Source organism: Cyprinus carpio, chromosome B6 (genome assembly GCF_018340385.1).
Source record: "Cyprinus carpio isolate SPL01 chromosome B6, ASM1834038v1, whole genome shotgun sequence".
Classification (NCBI taxonomy): domain Eukaryota; kingdom Metazoa; phylum Chordata; class Actinopteri; order Cypriniformes; family Cyprinidae; genus Cyprinus; species Cyprinus carpio.
This window is the reverse complement of record NC_056602.1, coordinates 9,934,066-9,959,377: the sequence shown is the minus strand read 5'-3', so window position 1 is coordinate 9,959,377 and position 25,312 is coordinate 9,934,066. Positions and strand designations below refer to the sequence as shown.

Sequence of the window (25,312 nt, the reverse complement as noted above, 5' to 3'; positions counted from 1 at the left end):
TGAAAGATTATGTTCTAGATGGTCATGTTACTTACTCTTAACAAGCAGGAATGAGGTATTTATTGCTTGTAAAGCTCTTAAAACAAAAAAGCAAGAGATAAATAATTCAATATAAAGTAGTTTATAAGACGCTAATATCTATAAAGATCCATTTACCAACCTAGTCTAATTAAATTGTTCAGTTGAAAAGCTTCCCTCTCGCTATATCTCTTTAAAATCTTATTTTGGCAAGTGTGAAGATTTGTGTTTCAGCAAACAGTGACTTAAATTTTTGTATGGAATAGTAGTGCACCACAAATCGTATGGGTCCTTTTAATCGCTTTTTTTTTTTTTTTTTGTTTGTATGATCGAAACATGTGAACTATGAAAAAATATTCACTTGTAGCCTATACTAGGAAACTTTAGTTCCACTTTCTTATTGTGTTTCATCAAATGATACACTGATTCAATATGATACACTGATTCATTGGTGATACTTTTTCAAAGGTCCTATGATAACCCCTACCAACAACAGACTACACTTGTAATAGAAATTATTCGTAGCATTTCTAACTAGTCTAATGTGCTACATTTGATTACAAAGTGCTGTGTGTCAAGTTTTTGGCTCCTACTAAAAGTCATAAAAATACCATAATAGTTTAAGAAACATGCTAAGTGTTAACCTATACTTGTTTACTGGAAAAACAATAGCTACAGTCCGTTTTTTCTCTCTTTGAAAATGTGCATTCAGGGCCGATATGTCCGGTGTTTTGTTTTGGTTTGTGAACTCACCGCCACCCACTGCCAGTGTTACCCCAACCCGATTGTATTTTCGGCACCCCGGGTGTTGCAGTTGGTGTGAAAAACGCAGGTCGTATTTCATTTCATTCATCATCAGTGGCGCTTTATCGTTCCTGTTGGTGTTGTCAGTCTGGCAACCTGCGTGTGTGTCACGCGTCTGAGGAGGAGGGGCCGGTGAAAAAAAACCCTCTCCATTAGTTTTGAATTTGGACTTCAATACCTAGTTCAACCACATCAGTGTCAATCCTACATCCAGCACCTTTAATGTCTCCTTGCTGATATAAAATCCATAAATGTTTCTTTCTTTTTTTTTTTTGTGTTGGGGGGGTTCAAACTTTTTTTAGTTTTTATTTTTTATTTTTTTTATATTAACCAAAAAACATCCATCCAAACCAGCAAAAACAAAACAGGGAAGTGGGAGCAACAGACATCATTATCAATAATTTACAATTTGAAAGAGATGAGGAAAAAAAATTCTCTGTCATTCCTTTACATATTCCAAATGTCAGAAGAAAAACACTGCCGTGCATCAATAAAGTCCCAGGTTTAGCTCCGTTAATTCTCTAGAATTGCCATTGTACATTCACGGAGGCTAGGCTTACTATCCCAAGGAGGCTATGAATCCCAAAAATGTTCTGCAACACATGTTCGGTAGCAGCAACCAGTTTTTTCTAAGTTATTTTTCCTTTTTCTTTTGTACGCTGTAAAACCCCAGCAAACACATTATCTTCTTTAATGAACTTAGACAGGAGTTGGAATCATCATTGAAGAAGACTAACCTGGATTATAGGACACGTAACAATCTGTAGTAAAAAGAATTCACTTTGTCCATAGGTTGACAAACCATTGGACATTCCCACACACATGTGGAGAAGGGGAAAAAAAAAAAGTACCTGATGATGATACAGTGTTTACAGCATATGGCCGTTATAAAATCGATTGCAGAGGGTATTCTTTTAAACCTCTTGTACGAGTTATGTATGCTCTATGGATGACTTTGAAATGTCTAAGAACGATGAGCCAAGTAAATTAATTAGATCTAGACCACTTAAACCGTCTCCCAGTCGACCAATAACGTCAAAATCTGTTAACTCATGATTCCATATAGATTCAACAGAAATAGGCTTTGCAGTGACGTTCATGATCATTAAGTTTACTATATATTAAAGAAACAGATTGGCCGACCAGAGGATGGTGCGATCCAATCCCACATAGGATGAGAGGAAATGGGGGTGCCCAGGGTACTCCATAGGCCTTGACGAGCAGAACGTAACTGAAAAAAAGACATAATATGAGGATGCTGGTAAACAAAACTTGGTTCTTAGTTCTTGAAGCGAGCAGAGTCCATCAGCAGGTTACATATCAAGTCACCTCATGTGTTTATTCCAAATTAAGACCAAGAGGGGGGCTGGACAAGTGGCCCCCGATTTTCACATAAAAAAATAAAGGTTGGCCATAAGTGTCTGGTGTTACAAAATTTGAAAGGTCCTATCACCATCAGACCATTCCACCCTTTTCCATATCCTAATTGTTGGCCACCAAACCGGGCCAAATTTATATTATATATTTTATTTCCTGTGCCAGCACGATAAATATCTTGGAGCCTATGTGGCTTAACCTTAAGCTTCCACTCCTCCCATCTCCATGAAGCTTTAGATTGAGGATCAACCCAAGAATAGAAGAGCCGTTAAGTTGAAAGGACCAAATAATATAATTCTAAATTTGGGTAAAGCATCCTCCTGAGAGTATAGGACGCTGCACGTGTGGCAAGTTTTATTTCTGGGGTCGTTTACCATTCCAGATAAACTTGGGAAAGTATGGAATTGATCTCCTTAAAGTAACATGGGAGGAGGGAAAGCGGCAACATAGAAAAAAGAAAATTAAGCCGAGGTAACAAATTCATGTTGGACGGTGGAGATTTTACCTTGAAGTAGAGACTTTTAGATTATTCCATCTTTGAGTATAACTTCTGATCTTGATGAAAATATTATTAAAAGTGTTTCTGGCAAATTGTATGAAATGTTTTTTTATATGTGGTAATAACCCAAATAGATGAAAGAATCTTTACTAGGAATTAATGAGGGGATAGAAGAGTTAACTTTAACATTTTTAATATTTAAATAAACTACTAAAGTGGTCAAATTTCCTTGATTATACCGGTTATTGACATATCAAAATGATCTAAATATAAAATAATGTCATCAGCATTCAACGAAATAATATGATTATGGTCATGAATCTAAATTGGATGGAACATCAGATTTTCTAATGGCTTGTGCTAGTGGTTCAAGGGATAAACAAAACCAGAAAAGGGGAAAGCGGACATCCCTGCCTCGTTCCACGCTGTAAAGGGACACACCAAAACATTGCAGAACTGCTCACATATATACAAACCAGATTCCAAAAAAGTTGGGACAAACTGCACAAACTGCACAACAACCAAAAAACAGAATGCAATGATGTGGAAGTTTTCAACATTTTCAACATTTTATTCAGAATACAACATAGATCACATATCAATGTTTAAACTGAGAAAATGTCTCATGTTAAAGGGAAAAATAAGTTGATTTTAAATTTCATGGCATCAACACATCTCAAAAAAAGTTGGGACAAGGCCATGTTTGTACCACTGTGTGGCATCCCCTCTTCTTTTTATAACAGTCTGCAAACATCTGGGGACTGAGGGGACAAGTTGCTCAAGTTTAGAATAGGAATGTTGTCCCCTTCTTGTCTTATACAGGCTTCTATGTTGCTAAACTGTCTTAGGTCTTCTTTGTCGCATCTTCCTCTTTATGAATGTGCCAAATGTTTCTATGGAGTGAAAGATCTGGACTGCAGGCTGGCCATTTCAGTACCCCGGGATCCTTCTTACATTCTACGCAGCCCATGATGTTGTAATTGAGGCAGTATGTGGTCTGGCATTGTCCATGTTGGAAAATGCAAGGTCTTCCCTGAAAGAGACGACGTCTGGATGGGAGCATATTTTTCTTCTAGACCTTGGATATACCTTTCAGCATTGATGTTGCCTTTCCAGATGTGTAAGCTGCCCATGCCACACGCACTCATGCCAACCCCATACCATCAGAGATGCAGGCTTCTGAACTGAGCGCTGATAAACAATTTGGTTTGTCCTTGTCCTCTTTAGTCCGGATGACATGGCGTCCCAGTTTTCCAAAAAGAACTTCAAATTTTGATTCGTCTGACCACAGAAGTTTTCCACTTTGCCACAGTCCATTTTAAATGCGCCTTGGCCCAGAGAAAACGCGCTGCAACTTCTGAATCAATGTTTAGATATGGCTTCTTTTTTGACCTATAGAGTTTTAACGGCAATGGCGAAAGGCACGGTGGATTGTGTTCACCACAATGTTTTCTTGGAATTATTCCTGAGCCCATGTTTGTGATTTCCATTTGCAGTAGCATTCCTGTATGTGATGCAGTGCCGTCTAAGGGCCCAAAGATCACGGGCATCCCAGTATGGTTTTCCGGCCTTGACCCTTACGCACAGAGAATGTTCCAGATTCCCTGAATCTTTGGATGATATTATGCACTGTAGATGATGATTAACTTCAAACTCTTTGCTATTTTTCTCTGAGAAACTCCTTTCTGATATTGCTCCACTATTTTTTTCCCGCAGCATTGGGGGAATTGGTGGATCCTCTGCCCATCTTGACTTCGGAGAGGGCACTGCCATCCTCTGAGATACTCGTTTTATACCCAATCATGTTGCCAATTGACCTAAGATAAGTTGCATATTCTTCTGTTCTTTATATGTACATTTAACTTTTCCAGCCCTTTTTTGCTACCTGTCCCAATTTTTTTGGAATGTGTAGCTCTCATGAAAATCCAAAAATGAGCCAATATTTGGCATGGACATTTCAAAATCTATCACTTTCAACATTTGATATGTTATCTATATTCTATTGTGAATACCAATATAAGTTTATGAGATTTGTAAATTATTCCATTCCTTTTTTACTCACAATTTGTACAGCGGCTGTTGTTCCCAACTTTTTTGGAATCGGGTTTGTAGTTTCCAGTCCTAGCCTGTCAAAGGCTTTTTCGTCTTTTCTGCGTCAAGTTAAAAAAACGCACAAGGATTCGGAAGAGAGTCTGCAAAATCGAGTACTGAAAACAGTCGACACACATTATCGGGACGCATGATGCCCCTTAATAAAACCAGTTTGGTCCTCTTTGATTAGAATCTATGAATTACTTTCTCTCCTCCATGCGAGAGGCAAAGAGTTTTAGTATAACATTTAGATCGCATGGGATGAGTGATACTGGTTGTAGTTAGAGGCAGTCTAATCGGATCTTTACCTTTTTAAGAAGCAGTGATATTAAAGATTTTTATGGTCTCTATGAAACGTACCATGCTCAATTGCGAAAATTAAATGAGTCAAGCATGAGAGTCCCCTACCACATCCCATATTTCTAAATATAATTCAGGATGGGGGCCATCTAAGCCTGGTGACTTGCCCTTTTGAAGGCTTTTTAAGTGTTTCATGAAGCTCCTCCAAACTAATGGGGCCTCCAAAGAGCCTTTATCCATTCTGTGTGATCCGTGTGTCATTTCTAATTTTATACAAATTACTGTCTACAAACTGACTCATCAAATCGGTTTCGGGTTTATACAGATTTGTGTAAAACCCTTTAAATAGGTTGTTAATTATCATAGGAGTTTGTGGTTACTTGATCATCTTATGTCTAAGTAAAAACAACAAAAAAGCAAGACCATACTGCCAGGGACAAGTAGACGTTAGTACGTATCCTAGATACCAATCCACCTCAATGCATAATCCTTTTAAAAGAAACGGCAAAATAAATAAAAGTATTGATGTCTGTTGAAAGGCATAGAAAAAACAAGAAAAAGGAAAAACTAACAACTATGTACAAAAAATCGAAAGCAGACCGCATATTACAGAGAGTGTCTACATAAACAAAATAAACACATTGATGCGTGACCAGTCCACTTCAACGCAAGACATGCCCTCAAAAGGCCCACTGCCAAAAAACGAAATGATTGAACCTGCTCTCCATTAAAAAAAAAAAAAAAAAAAAACATAATACAAAAAAAAAAAAAAAAAAAAAAAAAAAAAATATATATATATATATATATACATTTTGTTATTGTTCCCATCAGACCAGAGTCAATATTATTTACCAGCCAGCGGACGAGCTTACAGGTCAAGGGCAGGATTCCAAAAAGAGATCAACAAGTGCCCCTGGCCATCTTGTTATTGTTCCCTTCAGGGCAGTTACAATCACCGCAGACCTCATCGCTGATTTTCCTTCGTTGAGCTAAAAGGATGGAGATGGTAGCCGTTGCCTTCCCTCTGATTTGTAGCGCTGCAGAATAAGTCTTTCTGTGGCAATGAAGTATACAAAATCCTTTTGAGGAGAGTTGAACATCATCTGCTCACCTTTGTGTAGTAGTTTAATTACCGCCGGATATGTGAGGGAGGGCTGGAGACCAAGTGCTGTCATCTTCTTCAAGACTGGATTAAAGCTCTTTCTCTTGGTAGTTGTGGCTGGTCACTGGACTAAAGTCGGGAAAAAATTGTAGCATGACATTGTCCTGCGTATATTTCACCGAATACGCCTGCCAAGCACCTTTCAGGACCGCCAACCTGTCATGCCATCTTAGTAAACGGAAGATGAGAGTATGCTGTCGATCTTAGTTTTTTCCTTCCTCGTACACGCAATGTGTCCGGTCAATCTCGATGTCACAACCATCAAATGAAGTCATCCACATTGAAACATTATCCACCAACAACTCCAACCCCACCAGTTGCTCCGCCCCTGCTGGCAACCCCACCATCGAACGTTTATTTCTCCTGCTCCTATCTTCAATGTCCATAAATTTTTTTTGGTTAGTTGTTCCAGCTGAATTCTTAAGTTTGTGACTGTCATCCTATCCTCACGTGCATCTGCTTGAACGGAATCGACGCTGTCCTGTGTCTGTTTTGCTGCGTTGGCTAGCTTTTCAACTTCTGCTTTTAGCTCTTTTACAGAATCGTTTGGTCGTTTGTATATCCAAATGTAGATCACGGAGTACTGAGGTCAGTACAGATCTATTGCTTCTCTTACAGTTGAAGCCACAACCGAATCGAGTGTACTTTTGTTGCTCTTTGAGCGCTAGCTTGAATACCGTTAGCTATAGCAGCTACAGATCCTCTCCGTAGATGGCAGAATCTTTGATTTTTTTCTTTATTGGGCGATTGTTCAATCTCTCTTTTCCGAATGTCCTTGACTGCTGGGGTACTCATAGTGGGCTAGGTAAAGAGTGGTTCAAAATTTACTGACAGGATATATAAAATTTCTGACAAAGTGAGCAGAGCGAAGGACTATGCATGCATTGCTGCCGAAGGGTCACGTGATCCTCAAAAGTATCGATTTCCTTAATTTTTTTTTTTTTTTAAAGTGTGAACATAGGCATTTTTCATTATTTTTTTGACCTTGATACCCTCTGGTCATGGTGTTGGTTGTACTGTATATAAAAGAGCTGCATGAACATTCTATCAACTTTCTGTCCAATGGAATAAATAATCATATAGAAAATAATGATACAAATTTCATTCTTGGATGAACTATCCTAGCAAAATGGGGTAGAGAAAGAGGAGAGATCAGCCAGTAGATTTGGCTCAGCACTGCAGTTTTCCCTTGTTCGCAGAAAGGAAAATTTGACTCAACATCATGGAAAATGAATGGAAAAGAATGATAGCAAGAAGCATTTTCCTTGCTCTCCAATTTTCACTATCAACACTATCATTTCAGCTACCAAGTGCAGCCTGTTCACACAAACACAACAGATCAAAGAGAAGAATTACCACTGGCAAGATCCGTATCTTTGACAAACACAAGCTGGAGGGCTCTGGTTTGCCCTGACACATTATCACAGCTGAGGGTGAAGATAGATGAGGCTTAATATCACATTTAAAGAACAAAACAGCACATTTTGGGGTAAAAGAATCCAATGAGCTGTACACTTCCTATTCTATTTCAAGCCTGAAATGACAACACCATCACACTCTGAGGTTTCCACTCTGAGTCAATTTTTTGCCTTGGTTTGGTTTTCATAAGTCACACCCACAGACCATCCACACCATATTCACCAACCATCTGATGCATATGGCACAATAAACTGGAAATACTAACTGGAAAAAAAAACAAAAAAAAAACAACGTGTGTTTGCACGTTCCAAGACTACAGCAATGAGGACTTCAGAAGTGCAACTAAATGTAGAATTTGAAAAAGTAACGTTCACAAGCCTAGAAACTTCAAAAAACATTTAAAAGCTCTGAGGCAATTTGTTGAATTTAAAATTGCTGAAAAAATAAAAGGTATTTTCCAGTCTGTTTCAGTCTGCTTTATTCTGTTTTACCCACGAACAGAAACTTGACTCTTGTTTCAGTTGAGAAATCATTGGTCACTCAGTCTCTATCTCACCCTGTCTTTTCCCTTTTCATCTCTGTCTCGCTGCATTTTGCTCTCTCTGCTGCTGTTCTCCAATTTCCAAATTCCCACGGTTTTAATGCACGAGGGTAACTGTAAAAATCTGTTTCCCCCCAGTTTAATACTTGACTGCCAATTTGGTAGTTCAAACCACAGATCCAGATCCCATAACCATCGTCCAGCTGCAGCGTCCTTGGTGGCGCCAGTGTTGTTTTCCCATCCTGATCTATCACGCAGGTGCAGACAACAGCCTCACGGCACTGTTGCGCTAACAGGAAACTAAAAAGCTAACAAATTTGATTGACACACCAATACCATCCAGAATGCTGAGAGGAAGAAGGAAGACAGCACTTTAAATCTGTCACAATCTCAGAAAATTGACCAGAGGGAAAAGAATGTGGATGTGGGACCCAGACCATGCTGTACTTAGCATTCAGGTCACAAACAGCTGTCAAGAATCAATTTTCTCTGTTTTTTCTTCTGCCTCTAATGCTTCGCTGCATTAATTGTTGGATATGGGGATATTGCTAATTTATATGATGGCATTCCATTGTCTGAAGCTCAGATGACACATTACATATTATTTTCATTTATTCCAAACTCCAGTTTCTTCTTCCTTTTTTTAGTATCAAAAGCATGCCTAATAATGGAAATCATCAAAATTGTATAATAAAAATGTAACAAAATATTTTTTTAGGGCCCGATGGGGTGAGGGGTTGGGGGATAGTATTCCTCCCTCCTGTCCTGTGTGTTCTGTTTTCATTTTTCTAAATTCACAGATACCATGCACAAAGAGATCTGAACAGAAACATATCTCGCACATTAACTCCACAAACAAATATTGTTTGTTTTTTTGCGTCAACAATGAGTTGAAAAACAGGTTTGTCATTCACTATAAATGATCTGTTGCAAACACTACATACAAAAATATAAAGCCTGGACTCATTTTAAAGATAGTAGCACACATATTTACTTACATCTGTACCTTGATTTGCATCTTTTGCAAGCTTCCAGTAAAACAGTAATTATGATGTTATTATTTGTTAATCACAAAGGAGGCCACTGGTATCTTGTTAGTGGAAGAATGGAAAAATGAAACGCTTTGTGAAGATACTCTACAACAACACTTTTTACTTGCTTTGGTGAGAAGTGAACATTCAGAGTTCTTTTCCTATTTCCTATCGGCTCCTTTGAGGATGTACAGCATTAATCACTGCTCTGAGTTTAAGAGAAGTTGTTGATACTGTAAGAGGAACCAGGAGGTACAGCAGGGACTTGCAAAAAAGTGTAAGAAAAATATAAAGGTAAAATAAAAAAGACAGTGGAGACATTGAGTGTTCTTGACATCATGGCCTGGTTTACCTCTCTTTCTATTCCAGTCACAAACTTCCACAGCTTTGAAGTGAAGTTCCTTAGGAGTGACTTGTTAAAATAGACACTCCCTTCATGTTCAACATTTCAGACCAACCAGTGAGCACCATGATTTCTCTCTTGCTCACTCTCTCTCTCTCTGATCACTACAGTGGAAAAGTCCCACAAAATGGAGTTTTGTAACACTTAATTTGTACCTGCCACTGAATGCTTTTAATCCACAACTACTAAACCCAAGGACATTCCAATGAATCAAACTGGGGTGACATGCCTCACTTAAGGGCAAAACAAAGAATGGGGATGTAAACATTTGTCAAAGAATCTGTTAAGGGAATGAATCATTCTAAGTCTTTTTTTCTGCAAAAAGCCTCCCCATTATAGTGGCAAAAGCATGAGATATAGTCCTGACCAAACTTAAATTGTGACCTATTGACCATCAGGATGTTTGCTCAACTCGGCATGTGAATCTGGTCCTTCACAACAAAGAGAGAAATTCTTTGGAAGAATTACAAATGTGAAAATATATATATATATTAAAAATATATCCCCAAAAAAAATCCTTCTGTATCTGGATTAAATTCATGTTCAACAGGTCAAAGTGGAATAAACAATAAATGTGAATTCTGCTTTTTGGAGTGCCTTAGAAGATTTTTGTGTTTGTTTTGTTTGTTTTAAAGCACACTGGCCACGAGGTTGTCAGCGCTAACATCTCTTAGCAGATTTGTCAGCAGCCAAAATTTTATTATAAATGAGACTTGTTTGGGTCATCTGTTTTGACTGTTGTTTGATTAAAGGATTCAATGAATCAATAAAACATACACACCTACTGATGTAACAATGCCAACAATGCAGAAATGGACTGAATCTGTGAATTAATCTTTTTGTGAAACTGATTCAAAATATTCAAATAACTGGGATGAATGAGTCAAAACACCAACCTGCTATTAAAACAACACATTATATCATAATTTTGCACAGTGTGATTAAAAAATCAAAGATTTGAATGATTTTAGGCACTTGTTCTGTGTTTATGTCAGCTTTTTTCAACAGAATGTGGTTCATGCATCACATCGGAACTGACTGTCTTGCGCCTACACGGCAAATGGTAGCTTCCTCTAGGCAACAGCTTGTAGAGGAGGAGTAAATTTGCTCATTTGAACAAATACGACCCATTTTGGTGAATATTCAGGAGGGAATCAATGTGCAATTTCCATGACATTTGCATAAAAGACAAGCTAAAGTGAACATTACAGCAACTACACTGTGAAAGAGAGCAATCATGTCTTTGTTCAAATGTTTATCTCACGTTTGACATTTTGAAGGTTCAAAACTGTCTGCTGCCATTTGATTTTTTGAAGAAAACATCCATTCCCACCCACCTCAAATAAGATGTCTGAAATACATTCGGTGATTAAAGGGGTCATATGATGCTATTTCAATTTTTCGTTTCTCTTTGGAGTGTTACAAGCTCTAGGTGCATAAAGAAGATCTGTAAAGTTTTGCAAAGACTAAAGTTTCAAACCCAAAGAGATATTCTTTATAAAAGTTAAGACTTGTCCACGCCCCCCCAAAATGGCTCTTTCAAACCCACCCCCATATCACGATGTGGGATGATTTGCATAATGCCGCCCAAATGTTCACGCAAAGAAATAAGGTGTAACTTTATTGTTGATGCCACCGCCATGTTGTGAATAGGCTGTGTGTTTCGTTGCAAAAGCGAACATACAACATTTGGCCTTCCAAAGGAGGACACGACTAGAAATCAGTGGTTAAGTTGTACAGTATTTACAACAATGTTCCAGAACAGTTAAACCCAAATATTCAGATGTGTGCAGTGCATGTTATGGAGGACTGTTTCCTGATCCTGGGAGAGAACACTACAATGCCAGCTGTTCTGACTCACAGTCTGTAAGTACGTTAACATATTTAAAGGATTTGCCACTGATGATTCAAATGCGAGTTTTGAGTAGTGTAGAGAGTAGTGCTTGTTGTTTGTCATTTCTCCAATCACAAATGCAGACATGGTTTTTATGTTCACATAAAAAGACAGTATAAGTCATTATAATCAGTAATTATGTCCCCACTGGATGTAACAAATGCCTTGTTTGTAATGGGTTTTATTGTTTTTTCCTCATTGCGCCAGTGTTCTGACAATTTGTGCTACCCTGTCAGATTTTGCTACCTCCTATTAAAACAGATGGTAGCATAATTCGGAAGCAAAATGCTTTATTAACGTACACCTACCCCAGCGATTTTCAATTCCAGTTCTCGCACCCCCAGTTCTGCATATTTTGCATGTCTCTCTTTGTTAACACACCTAATTCAGATAATCAGCTTGTTAGAAGTGAGCTCCATGCATGAACTGTGTTCCCATAGACATAGTCCCTACACAGTGTTCATTGCTCCCTACTGCCTGAGCAGGGGAAATCTGTTGAAGTTTACTTCACTTCGGAACATTCATTCATGATTTTGCACTGTGCAACGTCTTCACACACGGACAAGTGTGACATCATATACATCGGTCAATAAATACAATTTAAATTCATGTTTTGCGCACTTCAATGCACTTTGAATGGAACATATACTGTATGTTTGCTTCAAACTGGAATCATGGCAGAATATCCTGTGATGTCCACTTCACAGGGCACTTATATTCGAATAGATCAATACATCTGAAGCGATAAGAAAAACATACAACAGGTGCAGAGCAAAGCCTCGAGAGGACTGGAATTGAGAACCGCTGACCTACCCCAACCCTAAACCTACCCCTTACAGTAGGATAAATACAGTGTTGGTAGCATAACCTGATAGGTTGCATTATTTGTTAGAACACCGGGACACACGGCATGATCACAGTATGTTAAGGGGCATAACATTTCCGTCAGACACTTGAGGTATTCAGCCAATCACAACGAACTGGACAGCTGGCCAATCAGAGCACACCTCACTTTTCAGAATGATGAGCTTTGTAAAAATTGACGCGTTTCAGAAAGGCGGGGCATAGAGGAGCAACAATAATGTACATTATGTGGAAAATAAGTTGTTGTTTTTTTTTTTTTTACTTTAAATGACAAACACATTTCATTACACCAAATACACAAAATAATGTTCTTTTTAGCAACATCATATGATGCCTTTAAGGTGGCAAAATGATTTGGGGATTTCAGTCAATTTTAGCATCATTTTCTTGTTGCTGGAACCAACAGACAATCCAATATGCTGCATACAATCTCCTTACTTTGGTCTCCTCTCAAAAAGCACCAAATGTTTAACTGACTCAAGATCATATATGACTGCAGCCCAGAGTGGGACAAAAGTAGACCAACAGCCCAAAGGCAGAACATGAGCTCTCTAGAAAAAAAGCAATCATTTCTGAACACAAAATGTTCACATACGCCAGAATAAAGAGTATCTACATGAGCAAAGACTAAGTGTGTGAGTCAGGGATGTTGTGACTGTCGTCACAGGTCTCAGAAGGATGACTAAGAATAATACGTTTTAGGGTCTGTTAGAGGCCACATTCAACACAGCCGTCCATTTCAGCTAATGCCACCTTCCTACAACACATTTTTACCATAAACATTGAAAGACAGATATTCAAACAAACGTGGGCTGACATTTTTTTTAATTCATCAATCTTTACCCAACCAGTCCATAGAGGCCAACGAGAAGATGATGTTTAAAGCAGTAAATCACTAAAATAATTAGACAGGTGCAGGTGATTGTGGTGGTCCTATCTTAGAGTGATTTGTTTTCAGTAATTGTTTTGCACTTTTCTTGAGCTGAGAGCTTGTACCGTTACATGATAGCGGAAACTAGTGGTTGTGCTAATGCACTTTATTTGCATCCAAAAAACAATTTCTAGTCCTGGAGCTTTTAAATAATCTAAACAGATACTGAAAGTGGTGGGGTGGGCAACAATCCTTTTTATGTTGTTTAAAACATCCTTCTAAATCAGCCTGATGTACAGTACCAAGCTTACAGACCCCAAAACAAGCAGAATTTAAACCCTTTTTTAGGCATTACAGGCAAAATCTAAAATGTTGTTGTGTGTGCGTGTGTGATGAGAACTAATGGAAATGTTTTAACATAACATTAACATTTAATGAAAGGCACCTAGTTTCAAATGTTTAAATTTAAACAAATGTCTCTACCCTGAAAAAACAATGTAATATATAACTGATAGTAAAAAATTCTAAATGACCAAAAACAAAATATTTAGCCATTTCCCACATTTGTGCAGTCCTATTACTGCATAATATCCCTGTCACCCATATTTTTTTCAAATGTATGATATATTTTTTTTTAACTTGATATTTATCAATACTTTTAATTTATCAGTATTTTTCAGTAACTTGGCACCAATTTAGCTAGACTGAATAAGCTAGCCTGATTAATTTATGCTAAAAAAAAACACATCCTGTCATAGTTTTATTATTATTATTACAAAAGTAGCTTATTTAATTAATGTTTTATATATATAAATATATATATATATATATATATATATATATATATATATATATATATATATATATATATATATATATATAGGGTGCGATTTGCCAGGGGGGATGGGGGGGATTTCCCCGCCTCTGGTCTATGTGTCCCTGCCTCTGCTAAATAACTTGTAAAAACATCATGCAAACCCACTCTGACGTCCAGATCTGAATCAAATGATTCGCGATACGCGATCCGATTGGAGCGCTTCAAAACAGTGAATCATTTTGCGACGCAATGGTTTAACTGATTCAGAGTTTCAAAAAAACTCTGTTGTGTTCTTTGCTCGCTTTCTCTATGTAATTTGTTGTTTGAATAACCGTGGACATTAAATCATTACAATTAATAGGCCTAACGTAGGCTTACAATGTTTTTATTAAACTGAGATCACACTAAATACAATTTCTGTAGTATTAAAAACATTTTATAAAAAATTTAAAAAGCATCCCCCCCTCTGTTTTTTCACAAATCGCACCCTGTATATATATATATATATATGTATATATATATATATATATATATATATTTATATATATATATATAATTTTAGTGAAGTGCTTATGTGCCCACCACCCCCCACCCCACAGTATTTGTGCACACACATACAGATGACAAACCATGGTTTGCAGGCTTCCTCCCACTTCTCTGTTTCCTGTGTGATCAGAAAAGACACGCGGTTTCATTATTAAGAAAGCTAATAACTGAACAATGGAAAAGAACAAGTCATGCCGAAACTCAGAGGAGCAGTTGAGCACAGGTCTAAGCATGTTTGTTCTCCAGCTGAAATGAATATTTTTACTCACATTGGCAACAACAGGTTTTTACATAATGTTCTTAACGGTGATGAGATACTAGCCAAGAAACCCACTGGAAAATAAACCATTTAGAACAGGGAAAAAATAAACAACTGGCCTGAGATCACACAGCAAAGACTTAATGTGCAGCATACACATGTAAACGTTTAAAGAACCATACAGCATGAGTCACGCTATGATAAGTGACCCATGAACAAAATGGAACAAATGGATGAAAAGATGTATTATGTACAAAAAGACTGCTAATTTACATCTAGTGAATTATTAATGTGAACTAATGAAGACATCAGCTAAAATAAGATACAGAAGGGAAGAAAAGAGAAGAATGATTCAAGACTGGGTAGGAATTCTTCTCACTCTAGTCTGGTCTAACACTTCACAAGTAGGTAAAAATAGAGTGATGCTGCCTGCGGTGGAAATAGAGGTAAAACAAAAAAAGAAAAAAGAATAGAGCAGTAGGGCCATCGAGAAGCTACCGCTGAACTTCTGAAACTCTTCCAGTCACTCATCCATCAAGGTTCCTGGCCTGCCTGCTTCATTTACACATCTTCATTCTCTCTACTTTGAGGAATCAAGACTCCAGCAAGTGTTCAGGCATTTGATTCTTTTACTTTTAGCTATATATTTACTGTAGAGGGAGGAAGACAGCAAATACAGCAAGAATAAAGAAGCCACTTATGTTTGGGAGTTATCAAGTATCATTTTTTAATATTTGTTTAGAATATATCTCTTCTATAAACAACCAAACAAAGTTTCTCAGTGATGGTATCCTCAGTTATCTACACAAAAGGGGGCTCAGTTAAATTAAAATGGTCAGAGAGTTTTTGGTTAGGGACTGCTATGTCTAATGAGGCTTTTGCACCACTGTTTAATTAAGAAGGTTTTTAATTATGATGTTATTTTAGACAGTTACGATTGTAAACCTGCTGCAGTTAGATACTGTATATCTGCTGTAGTAATAAATAAATCAAATATAAGTCTTTCCTAGTATGAAATGCAGAGATTTTCCACTGACAATGGGGAACTTGATTCAAAAGAGGCAATGTGAGAGAAATTGAGCCAGGATAGAAAAAGATGGGAAGAAAACATTTATCAAAAAAAAAAAAACATTTCCCCTTCTAAAGAATAAAAACACAGGGAAGACAAAGCACATAGTGTTAAAGGAAACTGATGCTTGTAGACTCACAATTTATTACACACATTCCTCAAAAACACAGATCAGGCCTCTACATTATCAAACTTTACCAAGAGAGGATAAGATATAAATTGTGTAGCTGAAAATTAGGTCCTTGCCCATTTAACTGAAAGCAACTGTCTTACTTAATTAAGTCATTTAAAGAGTTAGCAGCCTGCCAACACTTTACACCCAAGAGGAAGTGGGAAAAGAGTGGGAGAAAGACAAGATGTAATTTTGTTTGACAAGCTGTTTTATGGTCAGACAGCAACTCTTTTTCAACCCCTTTGCTCATATGTCTTTATCTTGCCCTCCTCTTATCCGAAAGATAAGTCATATTCTGAGTGATAACACAAACACATTTCTAGATTGCCAACATCCATCTCGGTGCAATAAAGGGTTAATACAGGTTAACCAAGCTAAAATGTGACAGAAGGAATGAAAATGCATCTTTAGATCATAAAAATATTAGTCCGTAAATTGAGATAACTCTTGATGTAACAATAAAGGCAACGTCTAAATTTACACAAATGTAGTCAACATGCAAAATTGTGCAAAATTGTAACAATTTAACATTGCCTGCCCTGCACTATTTTTTCATCATTTAGCCCAAAAAACTGATGAGAAACATTAAGCTAAAAAATTGAGATGGAATGTAAACTGTACAGAAAAAAGAGTTTAATTCATTACAGCACACAAACATTTAGACCAATGAGGGTACAATTTGTTCATGTGACTTCTATTACATTTTATCATTGTTATGTACTAAAAATAATGATTGGTGTAATGATTTTTTTTTTCATTGTATTTAATTGTGTCCATTAAGATTGCCTTAACTGTGAAAGAAAGCAGAACTGGCTAAATAACTAAAATAAATCCACATTGTAAATCTCCTGAACAAATAGAATGACGAGATAACAATAACACAATGAAAAACATCTCTCTCTGTAATTGTTCTGACCTCAAACCTCTCTCTGCAGTAGTCTATCTTCCTTCTACGACAGCTTATTATGAAATATGAGGAACGGTAAATGTAATCATCATGAGATTAAATAAAACAACAGGAGAATGTCTCGTCTATTAAACTGGACACATCATCCTAGTTGCTATTACAAGGAAAACTGACAGCTATGACAACATTAGCCATATTTCACTCACAAACACAGTTCTATTAATGTCTATACTAATTAATCAATTTTTTCAGCCCCCACTGCACGTTGACATGCTGGATAGACTGCTTTTTTTCTGTAAACCGATGCACCACAGACCATTTGAACTTATGGGAAACAAACCCAAATGACAAAACAGACAACTTCTGTTTAACAATCAGATTAGTACAGCATATAAACTGCCATTTAGTTTATGAAGACACCATTGCTCTTAGAAACAGGACTTTCAAGATTCAAGAGCTGGTTCAAGAGTCAATGACAAAGAGAAAGGATAAAATCTACCTGTCCTGTTCTTAAAAAATGTTCTTTTTGTAGTCATGATGGCTACATATAAGAGGAGTTCCATCTCAAACAAGCTTGACATGCTTTGCCTCTTAACAGCAAAGATAAGAGCCTATCTACAGCTATACACAATGGATAAATCAAGCATTCTGGCCATGATTCTGGCAACGACATGCATGTCTCTAGCTGAGATTTAAAATCTCATATAAATCCTATAATTTGTAGAGAATATCACCACTTCCTCACATCAAAGACATGTGGTTTGGTTAACCAACAGCAAGTTATTTTTTAAGCAGCAGCTTGAGGTACCACAACAGTTATGATTGTTTTTTAGAATGTTAAAATGTAAGTATCAAATTATGATACATCAGGCTATACATCAGGAAACATCTCTCAATCATTGTACTGCATTGCTATATGTTTTGCCCCCACAATAAAAATTAAGCATTTAAATATAATTTCACTTAGACATTTAGAGAGATATCATGTAAAAACTGATATTAAAAAAAAAAAAATATGCATTTGTAAGTAGTCTTCTATACTATTATAAAGAGCTCATTGACTTTACAAGCTATCAGAATTATTAAGATAAAGAATGTAAAATCTTACAAATATCATCATTATAAATATGCACCAAATTGTATATTTTTGCTAAGACTGGGCCTCATTCATTTATGCCCCCCTCCTCGAATATGAGCCCAGAAAATTCCTTTAAGCCCCTGTCATTAGATAATGTTGCTACAGGATTAATCACATGGGCAATGCACAACATCCTCACCATGCAGGGTTGTATAAATATTTTCAAATTGTGGGAAATGTGGCACAGTGGCCAAAGACCTTGACTATCTGTTTAATAACATACATTGCACTGTCAGTCGTGTTGGAACATAGGAGGATCATGCACATTACATGAAGTCAAAACTCATAGACATAGACTGTTCGAAATCAGAAAAAAACATCAATAATCCTTTCCTTCTTTGTTTCCTTAATGCTGTCTTTCTATTCCAATTATTTTGAGCAGCACAAAAAGTGTCCAAAGTTGGGTACCTTTCTCAAGGTCTTTACTGAGATCACTGCTCAGCAGGGGCTTATTCTGGAGATCCAGAATTTTAATAATGCCCTGTCAGAAACACAGAGTCGCAACTCCTGTAATTTGTCCTCCTCAGAGTAACTTTTAACAAAGCCTATTTTTGGAGAGCTTCATACTTTTTCCTGGCACCGATGACAAGCTGTGCACTGATGAAATATTGAGATGCTACATTTTCCCAGACTGTTAATAAAATATGCATCATCCATGCTGAGCTGCAAATTGCTCTGTTCCTGCGCTGCGTGGAGGAAAGGATAAGACTGTAAAGAAAAATTCCTTAATGACAACAAAATTTACAGTTTACAATGTACACTAAACGCTTTAAATCATTAATTTTCTATCGCACTTTGTAATTTAATTCCAGGTCAAAAATTCTCAAGGATCGAACCATCTGCAGTGTGTGGACCAACTTATTACTATCATCTGAGACCAATAGCAAAGGCTTTGAAATGTTGTTTCATGATCAGCAATTAAACTCCCAATGGGGCAAGATTCCAGAGTTCAGCCCTGGAGAGAGGATGCTATTCTTGGCTAACCCCAACAGAGACAAGAAACAGCTATAAGCACATCAGGAGAGCATAATCATTTTCACACACTCCTTTGACCAAAGGGGATTCTGACAGTGAAGAGTTCAGTATTTACAGTACATTGGTGGATATGGGTCTGAGACCCAATTCAGCTAAATCAAATAAATCCTATGTACTCATATACTAAAACAACTACAATTTACTACATGGTTTCTGTCATATTATCGATAGATTAAGCATTTTAAGAACGTAAAAGACCTTTTAGTATAATTCTAAAAACATCCCTCTTCAGGTTGTGGTACATTTTTGGTTACACTTTATTTTGATAGTCAACTTTTGACATTCTACTAACTATAAGTAACTCTGCAACTACATATCAACTAAGTCTTAATAATTTGCAACTACATGTAACTCTCAGAGTAGACTGTAAGGTAAGGGTTAAGGTTTGTAAAAAATAAAAAGTTGACATACTTGCGAAGTTTCTCATAGTCAGTATGTTGTGGACCCATAAAAATAAAGTGTTAGAATTATTAATATTAATATTAAGCAGTTACATACTGTTAGTAGAATGTCTAAAGTGGACTATCAAAATAAAGTGTTATCACATTTTTTTTTTGCTGTGAAATCTTGATTTTAACAGATTTTTATGAAGTACACAAGAATAACTTTAAGTTGTTAGTAATATTTCAGTATGAATACTTACTGGACTTAAGTAACTTAGATTTAGCAACTTGAATATTCATACATCACTTTTTAGAAAAATCATGTTCAAATGTGAGTATCATATGATCAGGGTTTTGATGAACATTTATTTGTACATCTTTGTAAACAGCATTTTATTGCATTGCATTTTAAGTTTTATCCCCACAATAAAAACTGCAGAGCTTTGATCAAAATTAAGCATTTAAATATCATCCTATTAGGATATTTTAAAGGCAGATAACGAGTGATAACTAATATTTATATGCATTTTACGCAAGTAGTCTGTTATACTGTTATAAAGATCTCCTTGATTTACATTATATTTTTGGCCATTTATCAGCAACTGCAGCAAACTGCATATTTTTGCCCATGGGCCTCTGAATAAAATGGGTATGAGCTTCATATTCTCATATCATATGATATGAGCAACAAAAGTCTTTTGACTAAGTTTCAAGAACCTCTTCCACTTAAGAAAAAAATAATAATCTGATTATTATGTCACATGTGAGGGTAAATAAATAATTGTAATAGATTCTGTTAAGAGCCACAGCTAATTCACTTGCTGTTACTTGCTGAAGGGACACAAATCCAAAACACACACACAAAAAAAAAAAAAAAAAAAAAAAAAAAAAAAACTCTCTAATGCATGAGAGGCACTTCAAACTATGACATTTTTACACATCTGAATGAATTGAAATTCAGCTTAAATCTCATCTTTCTGGCTGGCAGTATCCTAAATGGCATCTGATGCAGTGTGAGAGAGGGTCAATAAGATCCCCTAAACAGACATAGTTGACCTTAGCACACTCATCTTGTAATACTGACATAATGCATGTATAACCAACCGGATTTCCACTATTGACTGCATTCAACGAGTGAAAATGGAAGTAAGGGAAACCAAGTGAAATAGTGCCAGTTCATTATGCTTGACCTGTTCTTAGCAAATGAGAGAATTACGGGATTCAGAGAAACGGTCCAATTCTGTTATCTCTGGCATGCACACTGCCTAGTATGCTGCAGAGAGACACAGCGATGCTCCCCTTTCCACAGACATATCACAGGAGGGTAGAGACTGAGTAACAGACACTGAAGAGAGAGACAGACAGAGATTATGGACCGATGCGGTAATCCAATATTCAAACCTTTCTATCTTAACTGTAAGGCCTACTGATCAGTTCCTTTTGGTTGGTCCATAAACACCAACAACGCAGGCAACAGCACTAACACAACAGTACGATCAACAAGAAACAATGGTGTTCAAGGGAAATTATTTTAATATTTTATTGTGCTGTTTACATAAATTCCTTTAATTTAGTCATAATGCATATTTAAGTCATATAGAAAACACAAAAAATAAACATAATATAAACAAAAATACATAAATATATATATATAGATATATATATATATATATATATATATATATATAAAACACAGGACTGAAATAACGGTGTGGATGACTACAGTATGTTTATTTTTATGCTAAAAAGCTTGATGCTGACAACTAAATAACAAATCTTTTGGTAAGACTCAATACATAATTTAATTTAAAATAGTTTAGACTGTGCTGAAAATGTATGCAACCTTTGCAAACAAACAGGTTTAGCCAAAATATTATTAAAATATTTATAATAATGAATAAGCTATGTTATATGTTTTACTGTTGTACCATAATAATAAGGCAATAATAATATATATATATCATTTTTTATATATATATATATATATATATATATATATATATATATATAATCTTTTCAACTCTGCCATGTGGTGCTGCACAATGTCTCAGAAAAATAAACAATAAAAATATGACAAAAAAGTCAGCTGGTCACGGTACCATAACAACAGCTCTGCGCTCTGATTCGCAAAGAAAGATTCGAAGACTCGATTCTTATTGACCTCGCTGCTATTGTACTGTGGGCACACAAAATCTTCATTCAATATTTAACCAGGGGCAAATTCACAAGACAAAATCACCGTGTGCGACTTTACGAGTCTTAAGCGATTTAAAAAAGCTTTCGCTTCTCGGCTAGACTTTTTCTCGAAACGTCTATTACAGTGAACCACGAAACACCGAATACACCTCCCGTGAAGCTGCCACACACACTCACGCACCAAGTTTACGCGCTCGCCGTTCTTTACCTTTACAGGTTGCCTTTGGACAGTTCGGGGGAGACGAAGGGATGCGGATGGAAACGTCCTTTATTCCGATTAGCCTCGGTGTGGGTGCATTCAGAAGAGGGCGATGGGAAATCCCGCTCAGTGTGCTTTTCGTTGTCCTCCCAATGCTTCGTTCGCAGGCCCTATAGGAACTCCGCCGCAGCGCTCTCGCGCTTTCTCTCTCTGCTCAGCCTAGCGCTCGGTGACGTCACCGCTGCCAGGGCTGGACTGCCCTGGGCGAACACTGTTCGTGACTTAAAAGCAGCAAGTATAAAACACAAGATCGCTGTGTATTGCCAGCTTAATTGTTTCTGTTTCATATAAAACAGCGAGAGCCCACCCAGACTCAAAATCAACCCAGGGACCCCCAGTACATACAGTGGTGGCCAAAATTATTAGAACACTAGTATTTTTGACCAGCTAAAAATGGTTTTAAGTAAGTTATTACTATCTTTTGCTGTAGGTTTCTTGAGGAATCTTGAAGAATCTTGGAGACATTGCCACGGTTCTTCTGGACTCAGTCTGTCTCAGTTTGTTGTGTTTCTTCATGTTATTCCAGACAGACTGGATGATGATGAGATCAGATCTCTGTGTGGAGCACTGGCTGTTGTCAGTTTGTTGTGCAAACAGAAAACTGCATTATTACAATTAATGGCTAAATGAATGTTTGGAAATTGATATTTCCTAGTGACACTACAGAAAAAGATAGAAATAACGGACTTAAAACCATGATAAAAAAACTGAAAATTCTAGTGTTCTAATAATTTTGGCCACCACTGTATATATATATAGGAAAAACTACTTTTTTAGGTAAATATGAGAAATATGCATGTGAGAATGTTACCTTGGCATTCATATATCATCAATAAGTTTGCAATTCTTTTAATGCTGTTTCAAAATCAATGCCATGTTACTTTTCCTCTTTCTGTATTGTAGGCCTAGTTCAGTTTACAGTAGTATATTCAGGAATATTTTCATTCATATATAATTTTGAGATTCTTAAAGGCATAATTTTCCCAAAACTGTATTGTAAACACAAAACTATATTACAGAATTTTTTGCATATTATTAATCTTTTTACCTGAATATTTCTGAAACATTGTATAGTACAGAAGTATCATGAAGCTGTAAAAATCTTATTCAAGTAAAAGGCAATGCCAATGATCTATTGTTTTTAGTCTGTAATGAGTGTTTAGTGCTTCTGTTTTTAGTCTGTAATGAGTGTTTAGTGCTTCTGTGTGCATTTGATAGCAAAGTTAGAAGGATTATACTGTTTTTAAAAAGAAACTTTTTGTCAAAAAAAAGAGTTGCTGTGTTTATAGTTTAAAGCAATTAATGTGTCTCAGCAAGTGAGAAAACTATAAATATGTCACATCAAATGTTAGTGAGAAAGAGGCCACACGATTAATGAAAATAGTGTTTGTTTTTACATGACCATCTGCTTTATGTCATGTTGTTGGCGTCTGTGTGAACATGATCATCCTTGACCTTGACTCTTTTTATTCTCTCTGTACTGACAGGAGTGTGTGTGTGTGTGTGTGTGTGTGTGTGTGTGTGTGTGTGTGTGTGTGTGTGTGTGTGTGTGTGGTTGGCAGCCCATATCCCCTCCCTGATCAGCTCAGTGAGAGAGCGAGTTAAAATGCTATTGACTGAGTGCAGTATTCCTACTGCTGGGTCATGAGGGATGCCACAGTCATCAGAGAGATGGGCCTTTCAATATCATCTGAAGGACAGAAAACTGCTGTGTCTCTCTCTCTCTCTCTCTCACACACACACACACACACACACACACACACACACACACACACACACACACACACACACACACACAAATGCACACACCAAAGCTGGCTGCTGACAAGCCAAATGGCAAAATTTTGTTGACAGGAAATCAATGAAAGCCAAATTATGATTTGTGAATATACCGGATGGAAATGCTAAAAGGATTCATTCATGGCACTAGTCCAGGTTTGGCTCAACCATGCAAAAGACACACATCTTACATCTAAGATAGTCAGACTTTAGAAGTTGTTTTGGAGAGGTTGGATTTAAAACATTTCAGTTGATTCTTTCAAAAGAAATAATGCTACAAACTCTGTGTTTTTTGTTGGAGCGAACCCCCCTCTCTCTACATGTATTGGTTAATTGTTTTGTTGAATTCATAAAGCTCAACAATTCAACCCTGTTACAAAAGAAAAATAAATAAAAATAATTTACCATAATTAATAGAAATAAAAACAACTACAAACCATTTGCACTATTGAATTCTAGATTTATATTTACATTTGGGCCATAATAGGACATTCACATTTTGTTATTGAGTCACTTCAGTGTTTAATTAGAAACAAATTCATATAAATTCTCTAATTGGTGTCAAAACTAACCTACAGTTTGAGAATTCTTCTGTACGTTTTATCTTTTTGTTGAGAAATAGCACCCCCTGGTGTCCAAAAGTAATGCCAAGAACTTACACATTGAAGAATTTACTTCAGAGGTCATGCAGTTCAGCATTCAGTTTTAATACATTAAAATAAAATATGGCTTTTTATCGACCGGTAGATTTGTTTTGTTCGTTCCTTTAATTTTTGTGTCTTCACTGTGTTGACTGTTGTTTGTTCATTTCATGATACATAGGTTTTGGGTTGAATTCAAACACAATTCTTGCAAATGACTTATGAATGAAATTGTATTAGATTAGAATAAAATGCATTTAAAGGACTTTTCATTATGAATAAACACAAAAAAAAAAATAAAAAAATAAACAATAAATACATAAAAAGTAAAAATAATAAAAAAAAAATTAGAGGGATCCCAAATAATGCATTTTGTTTTTATTAGTACTTCTAATTTAAAATAAGGTATTTTACATATCAAAGGTTAACATATACCACAAGACAAAATAATAACTGAATTTACACTAACGACCCATGCAGTTCAAAATGCTTGATTCTTAATAGTGTGTGTTGTTTCCTGGAGGATCAAAAGCTTATTGAGCATCAATTAATCTTTGCACCTTTTGTAGTAGTGTAAAAGTCACTTGGATCTCAATATCATATACAGTCACTATTGGGAAGGGTTAGTGTAGGATTTTTCTAAAGAAAAGGGAGCAATTTAACTTTCACAAAACATACAAACTGTCACTGATCCTGAGTTTTAACATCCAGGGGTATGTAAACTTTTGAACTGGTTCATCTCTGTAAATTCAGCTATGTTTTGTGGACTATATAAGTGACTGTTGAATAAAAATTTGTGTTTAAGGCAGTGCAACAACAAGCAATTTATGATCCGTC

General features: G+C 36.4%; 1 protein-coding gene across 2 annotated transcripts in view; it reads right to left on the bottom strand.

The window, feature by feature from the left end:
- The window catches only part of LOC109054742 (cytoplasmic protein NCK2-like), a 43,839-nt gene extending 21,546 nt beyond the window's left edge, over positions 1-22,293 (bottom strand). The window contains exon 1 of one of the 2 annotated variants that reach the window (XM_042725637.1): positions 22,005-22,293. The gene's annotated coding sequence lies outside the window, so the exon portion shown is untranslated. The remainder of the gene's footprint in view (positions 1-22,004) is intronic. The other variant, XM_042725635.1, reaches the window with a different exon arrangement.
- Positions 22,294-25,312: the final 3,019 nt, after the last annotated feature.